This window comes from Pinus tabuliformis, chromosome 5_2, assembly GCF_031772625.1.
Source record: "Pinus tabuliformis cultivar Carrire ecotype Pingquan chromosome 5_2, CPIR1, whole genome shotgun sequence".
Taxonomy (NCBI): Eukaryota; Viridiplantae; Streptophyta; class Pinopsida; order Pinales; family Pinaceae; genus Pinus; species Pinus tabuliformis.
The window spans coordinates 423,278,979-423,287,450 of NC_142306.1; the positions used below are offsets into that span (position 1 = coordinate 423,278,979).

An 8,472-nucleotide genomic window follows, 5' to 3' on the forward strand; every position below is an offset into this window, starting at 1 on the left:
GTCTCAGTCCGTAAACCTTTTTGTGCAAAGCCTATTTTTTTTATGAAGAGGTTTTAATCTGTAAAAGTATAAAAGTAAAGAACAACCTTTAAGTGTTGAACTTATGCATTTGGATTGATCCCAACAATGTTATAGTTGGAGATGAACTTTTGCATCAATGGGATTTTAGTTCAGAACATTTTGTAGAAGGTGGAGGCAAGAGAGGTGGTAAACCAATGGTTCAACAAGATGAGGATTTGTGCTCATCCATTAAGAATATTTGTGGTTATAATGAAACTTCACGCATTGATCAACTTGTTTTTTATTGTGCACCCTTTTGCATGGCCATTACCCTCTTCACCAATAGTACAACACCAACTCCATCACTTACTTGGCTTAAATTTCCTTTGTGAGATTGAAACAGAACATAGACATAACTGACACAGACTAAATACTCAACATCCAGTGCTTTACAATGGCAAAACATCTAGCATGTTGTAACTTTTTTATAAAATCAACAACATAGAAAACATTCATAGCATGTAATTGGGAAAGAAACTCTATATTAGCAATGGTGCTTCCCCCCTTCTTAAATTCATGTCTGAGTTTCCCTAAATCATAAAGAGAAATATTTGGATGAAATCCATCATCAACATATATCGTCATGGGCTTCTCATCTCCAGTTTTAGAATCAACAATCTTCAACACAAAAATAAGAAACACATTAAGTACCATTGCGGAAACTCTCCAGCGCCTCCAACTTTGGAAATCACAGAACATGGGTGTTCTGTACCTTTTCTTTAATTGGGATGATCTCATATTTGAACTTCCCTGCAACTATTGCTACTGTTGTGCGCCTATGAGATTAAACCTTAAAAACAATTCTAGGAATTAATATTCAATTCCCATTCCTTACCTTCGTTGACTAATTCATATGAACTGCACCAACATTGAATTCACTCAAATAAAAAGATTAAAATAGCATCCATATACCACTGCTTGACCCTGGTCTTGACGTGAAACTCCATAGTGCTTAACTACATTTTCTGAGATGATAACCATGGGTAAAAGACAATCTTGTGCTCTTCTGAAAAATCCAACATATTGCAAGGGGCAACAAAAGCCATGAGTGCCTTTCACACAAATATTTAATGAAGTACTTATATATCTATCCTTGTGTAGGTGTGTGTCTCTATGTGTGTGTGTGTGTGTGTGTGACTAAATATGAAGGTGATAGTAAGCTATATTAAATACATAGAAGAGTATGGACAAATAATCAAATTGAAACTATTGACAAAATTAAAAGCCTTAGGTTTACAATATCATTAAATTTTATTGATGCCTACCTTTGAATTGACAGAACCTTCCCACACCATAGGATTGATATTCATTGACTCCACTCCTTAATCGATGCCTGAAGCAAACAAATTGAAATCATAAACTTATCTAAATTCAAACCTACTATGATAATCCAGTGGTAACAAACATATATTGACATACCAATGTCATAAAACCCAACTTTAATTGCAGCTGAAACATCTGCAATTGCTTGTAGGCTTGAAGAGCATTGTTTATTGACAGTCCTGAAAGGTACTATCTTCAGAGAGATGACATGGTAAGCAACATGTAGTTGTCACAAAAAATTAGGCATCCAACAAGAAAATAATTCATTTGACACAGGAAATGGTAGGATATACACCTGGGAATCCAGCATAAAAAGCAACCATCCTGCACTCATTGGAACATTGAGAGCCAGGTGCAAGAACAATGCCCACTACAATATCACTAAGTAAGTCCAGTCTTGTCAATCAATGCTTGTAGGAAGCTAGAGAACATTCAGAGACAGATTTGTGCACTCATGCTTCATGGACCATAATGGTTAGGGGGGGATTTTTCAAACTGCATAAAAAAATCATTAATCAATTTATCGATGTAACCACTAATCCATACCTTCAAAACAAGAGAAAGAAAGTCATCGACAAGAGTACGCTTAAGTCCTCCACATTTAGACTTGCAAATAGGGGGTGTAATAAGCTTTGTAGAAGTGAAAATTAGATAAAGAAAGGCTAGGTGTTGATGAGCTAATCAACAAGAATTAAGAAAACTCTGAACTCAATCAACCACATATGATAAAATGAAAAGTGTTGGAAGAGATTTCCTAAAAAAACATCAATTAAGCTAGAAAAAATGGAAACTTATGCAAAAATGACAACATCATCCCCAAACTCAACAACTCTTTCATAGGTAGCACACTCTCCAGTAGCACATACCGAAGCCTGGTCAAAAGAAAATAATGATCGATACTTATATTCTAGCTAGAAGATCCATGTGTTAAATATACTCAACATAGTCTTGACTCTCTTCTAATGTAAAGAAGATAAAATAAATTTTTAATAATATATTTATGGCAAAACCAAATTAACAATTACCCAAAACAAGGGTACAACAAATCTAGTTAAGGGGATTCAATTGTTAGGATTCATCTTGACTCAAGAATGATAGTCTATAGCTAGTGTTTTTGGGCCCATGGTATTATGCCAGATATATTTGGATGGAAAGAAGCCTATAAATAGACTTATTAGTCTCCATTGCAATGTGCCAAAGGTTGAGCAAATGTGGGCTCCCTGACCATGAGTTGTAAGGGGCCACGGGTTAATCAAGTGTGGGCTCCCCACCCATTATAAGGGGCCAAGGGTTTACCAGTTTGTCCAGGCTTTCGTGGAATTTTGTTAGCTAGGTTATCCCAAGGTAATATTGGGGGATACTAGAGCCAGGCCTTTGCATCCAGAAGGCTATGTGATTTGGTTTAAGGTGCTTTCTATAGTTCTAGTTCCGATTCGACCTTCGCAAAACCTTATTCATGAAACATATATGATTTTCAGTTTAAACAAAGTTATAATCTTCGCGTAACTATCTAATCATGCATAAAATAACATCTAACAATTGATCCAGATCTTCACGGAGCAATTAAGATAAAATATAGATAAATATCATTCAGATGTGTGTAAATACAGAAAATACATAGTGCATAAAAATAGACACAGTTTTGCTTCAAATATCTTTCTATTACTTCAGGTCTTCCTTTACAACTTTTCCAGACCCTGCGCACACAACTACAGGGGCCTATGCACTCAGTTACAGACTTACCAATGTCTCCGCGCACTCAGCTACAAGAGCCTTCCCATTCACCTAAAACAAAGAAAGAGATCAAGTTAGTTTCTTCTCTTAGACTTGCTAAGATATCCCTTTATATATCCTTCTCTATTACAATACCATGGTCTACAAACTGATGAAATTCTAGATGGGTGACTTTCCATATCCAGAATCTTTCCTCGTAAGCAAGGTTTCTTATGTGAGTTTGAAGGTTCCATCCTGATCCTGAACCCCGCTCAACATAGTCCTTTCAATTCTCCCCTACTTATTAGATTAGGCCCAGATAAAAGTGGTTTATGCTAGCCTGCAGGTCTAGTTCAATCCGCTATTGTTTGCTTGAAATCTAGAAATTGTTGAAAAGAAAAAGCTCATGATAAATTACGTATTTCTTTATTAATAAAAACGAAATCATTTGAAGAGCTGAAACTTTTCAATAGGGGTGAAAGGATGTAGTGGGTGTACACTGCTTTGGCCGGAGATGCTGGGTTCAGGTCAAGAACTTTCTCTAGCACAACCTGGCATGTGGAGTGTGGGCACACCATAATAGAACACTGAACACTTCTTTGATCGATCATGTTGGTTCTCTATTTTAGATAAATCTACATTCATACTTACTTACTCGAAATAAAAAATCCAAAGAGAAATATATATATATATGCAGGCACGTCTTCGAAATGGATAGGCATGTGACATGGGGCGTTTTAACTTATTATAGTAGAAACTCCAAGGCGGAATGGATAGGTTTATTTGCATAGTAGTTTCTGGTCCTCCCATTCACTTCCGCTATTTGCCTTTCCTGCAGTTTCAAAAGGATTTTGAATTTATTAGACCTGTAAGTCTGCTTGCTCTTATATCTTAGTAGTTGCCAATTCTTATTCTACTTAGTGATCTCAATGATCTCTTGAGCACTCACTTTCCCATCTTCTTGAATAATATGATCTAGTAGAACTAGATTAGAAGAAACTTGCACAGTTAGCGGCTCCCGGTTATTTAAAACAACCTCAATCACAGGTTTCACACAATAAAATTGACTTTTCAGGGGGGGGGGGAGGGTATGTTCTTACTTACCTGCATATGCTCTAAACCATGGTTTGGCCACTAAGTTTTACCATCCAACTTGGCTGGGATGGAATGCCCTGCTCACATAATCTTAGTTGGAAATGTTTGAAATGTCCAAAATGGATAGGGTCGTAAACATTATCCCCTACTTGTTGTCGGGGATTGGAAAAAAGGCAGGAATTTGGGATCAATTTGGATATGATGGAAATGCACCATATCCCTCGAATGAACAAGTCTTGTCTACAAAGGAAGTTCAAATGTGTTTATTGGTCAGTGTCAGTTTAAGCCATTTCAGGACATAGAAGCCAACCCACAGGAACATGAGAGAGCACTACAACATTCGTAGCTAATCCTCTCAAATAAAGAAGTTTTATTTCTAACTCATCCAGGTTGGCTTGGTATGCCACACGTACTTCCAATAATCCCCAAGCCCAGTTCTTCTTCAAAGTTACCTATTCTAGATCCCATGTTCCCAGGAAGCAGGTTGTGTTTTGTGTGTCACTTGTTGACGTTAATAATAAGGAGGTTGTAGACGAGTTTAAGACCCATGGGATTAAGTACTTTCCATATGGACTTACATAAGGTATTATAGCTTTGTCCATGCACTAAGTTCATATAGGTGTTCAAGCCTTAGAGTGAAAGCCATTTTTGTTAGTTTGGTTGGTTCTAAACATCAAGTAGTAAATAACACCCATCATCATAATTCTCCTAACTTCTTCTCCACCCATTCAAAGTTTATGAGTAGAGAATTCCCCTTTCAAGCCAACATACCCACAACATACCTATTGATAGAGGTTGGAGTAGTATCTATCCCATTTCACTGCATGAAAGACGCTTAGATCAACAAGGACTCCTGCTGGCTGGGACTAACTACTATGATCTGATTAGAAATATCTATTATATTATTAACTAGGCTAGCTTCGATATAGGTGCATTTTATCCTTTTTACACTAATAGATATAGGGTATATTAGCTATAGATGTAATTATTTTATTCAATATTTCCACACCTCTTGTCATTTCTTATAGCCAGTAAGAAAACAACCACTTTGTCCCTCAAGCAAGAGAGAAAACCCATGCCATAAAGAGAGTAAGTACGACAAGGTGTGCCATGCAGCAATTGATAATGATGGGTAGGGGCTATATATTTAAGAAAAGTGCACAACATGCAGATCCATAATTATATTCAATTTGCAAGGAAATATTGGAAATGGATTCAAATATTCTAGACTTGGATCTACTAGGACTCATGTTTCTGACAAAAGTTGAAGAATTGTGTTCCCAAAAGGTTATGGAACTTTATCAAGCAAACAGAGACTAACTAAATATCAAAATTTCATCCACATTGTAAACAAGATTCCTTTCTTTCATGCATAGATAGTGGGAAAATGAAAATATCAATTAGCTTAAAACCCTAAAATGATAAATATTTTACTTAAAATCATTTAAAATAAGATCATTCAAAAAAAAATCTCATAATTATCACTTACCTCACTTAAATTTTGTTGAAAAAACATAATCTCATAATTATCCTTATGACTAGTTGGAAATTTTTCAAATAATCAAACAAAAACATCAGTGTGTCTAGCTACCCAATAAAAACTCCCACTCTTGTGTGCACTAGCATTATCATTTAGATTTATTTATTTTGTATTTTTTCTTTCCCAGTTCTATGATTCAATATATCTTAAAAGTTATAGAGATCTAGTCATTTTTATAGGCCATTGAGTTGGGATGACTAAAATTAGTAGATTATTGGGAATGGGTCCCCTCGGGGTCAATTTTGGGGTTAAAAACCCAAGTTTTGGGGCAGAAGTCCTGAATTTGTATAAAGAAATGTAAAGTCTCCGCATTTTATGGTAGTAGAGCGCGAAGATATCTAAAGTCAAAAAGGGTTTTCCACCCTTAGTCTAGATGGGTTGTGTCTGTTTTGGAGATTTGGCCTTGGTCCGTGAACCATGGGATTGTATAAAAAGGAGGTCTTAAGAGGAGTCTAGGGGAGAGTAGAAGAAAAGGGAGATAGAAGTACTTGATGAGTCTATAAAAAGCTATGAGTGAGAGTCTTGGCATAGGAATAGGCTCTACAGCTGAGTGTGCAGACACTTAGGGTAGAAGTTCGTAGCTGAGTGCACGGACCCCTGCAACTGTGTGCGCAAGGCAGATAGAGTCTATATTGGGAATCTAAATCATCAATAAAGAGAAGTATTCTGAAATTACTGTGTACTTTCCATCTATGTATGCGTTATTTTACTTCTGTTACAAATGTTGCAATTATGCTGTGTTGAATACTGGGGTTATGAATTAATACTATATTGATGCACGAATCAATGTACTTCACTTTGTCATATGAACGCACATAAGAATATATGTTTACGCAAAGATAACTGTAATACATGTTAAATTTAACCAATACTTAAGCTAATCTGGGTAGACACAGAAGTAACACTAATTACAGAAGTGTGTAAGCACCTAATCTATCTATTTATGATCCGTGAAGGATGGTCAAAGACTTTTGCGGAGGCTCCAAAGACAAATAAGAGAGTTACATTGATAAGACCTAAAGGGCTTATTGATCTGTGTGAAGGTAGAGCAAAGGTCTAAACACCGACATCACAACCATCTCAGGGTGCAGAAACTTGGTTCCAGCATCCCCCCATACTGCTTCGGGTGAGACTTCAGTCCGCGCTCTATGGATTGATGCCGAAAGGGCTAGTAGTGTAGGGATTTTCTTGGCTAATTAACATTGAACCTAGGTCAGGGCCCATCAAGCCAACAAATGGTTCCATTTCTGGGACCGGGATCTGCATAATGATATGTGTGATATCGTATCATTGGAATCCAATTAAGAAAGAGATAGAAAACTGGTTTGATAGAAAAATCCATGAATTTGGAGTAGAAGAGAACAAGAATCTGCAATTAACAAAAGAACAGTGGTTGGACAGATATATGTACACAGAAATACACAAAATCTTCTTCTGTTCCTTCCTAGTTGAGTTATACGAGTGGATCATGAAGTTGGCAGACAGCCAAGGAAGGTGGAAGCTTGACAATCCGATTGTTTGGACACCGGAGTTAGTACAGAGATTGGAAGCCTCTGAAGATAAGATCACGCGCGCTGTCGACCATTGACTCGATCACATCATAGGAGGATTTGTGACAGAGTTCACGGTCAATACTTCTGTCAGTTACAACGAAGCAGAGCGCCGCTTCTTTAAAGGACCGCGAGGTAAGTATTTGAAGTCACTAAATACTTGGATTAAGATGCTCTTGTGTGAAAAGAGGGTCATGTGGTTACCTTGATGTTTGGAGCTATGTGAAGTGGAAGGTCTTTTAGGGACGGAGGAAGAAAAGGTCCTGAGTATAGCCCGCTGATCGAGCCTCCTTTGAGTAACGACGAAGGAGAAGTGCAGTCTTCTCCACTGAGCGTTGTTCAGTTGATAAGACAAGGGTTCCTGTGAATACCTACACCACCTCCATCCTCGTCCCATCCATCCACACTACCTCCATCCTTACCCCCACCTCTCACCCCATCGCCCACACCGCCCCCACCTCCACCACTGTTCAACATGGCGAACTTCGTAAATCTACACGTATTCAAGGGCATGGGAAATGAAGATCCAGATCAGTTTTGGTTCATCGTGAAGGCTGTATGGGAAGCTCAGGGTATCACAGATGACCAAATGAAGAAATCCACGCTGGTTAGTGCTTTGCAGGACCGTGCACTAACGTGGTACATTAAGTACAGTACTGATAACCCAACATCCGCGTTTGCAGATATCCAGGCTGCCTTGAATAGAGAATTCAGTAGACCAAAGTCTCAAGCACAATCAATTATGGGATTCAAGGAGATCATGATGAAGCCTGAGGAGATGCCTTGGGATTTGGATCAAAGATTGAAGTGTACGATCCATGTAGCCAACATGAACCTAATTGATGGGAAGCACCGCGAATGGTTTGTGGCCTCGCTTCTACCCCACCTAAGGGTTGCCATATCACAACAAAAGATTGGGACCCGGGTAGAAGCTCTGGAAATCACGATGAGACTGCATGAGACACCAATGTAGGATGCTAATCTGGGGGTTTTAGCAGATTCATGTGCAGTTGCAAAACCTTTGCCTCGAAATACAAAGTCTGAAGAAGGACAAAGCAGCTTGGCCAGAGGTGCAAAAATAAGTTTGGTGCCTAAAATGCAAAGGTCAGGGGTATGACAAGGATCACTGTCTAGTCTTTGCAAACTATGTTGCAGTAGGGGGACCAATGCCTCTATGGTTGGAGGCTGTGG

At 38.1% G+C, this 8,472-nt stretch overlaps 1 pseudogene; it reads right to left on the reverse strand.

The window, feature by feature from the left end:
* Nucleotides 1-301: 301 nt before the first annotated feature.
* Nucleotides 302-7,758, reverse strand: LOC149159397 (3-ketoacyl-CoA thiolase 2, peroxisomal-like; annotated as a pseudogene).
* Between the last annotated feature and the right edge of the window lie 714 nt (nt 7,759-8,472).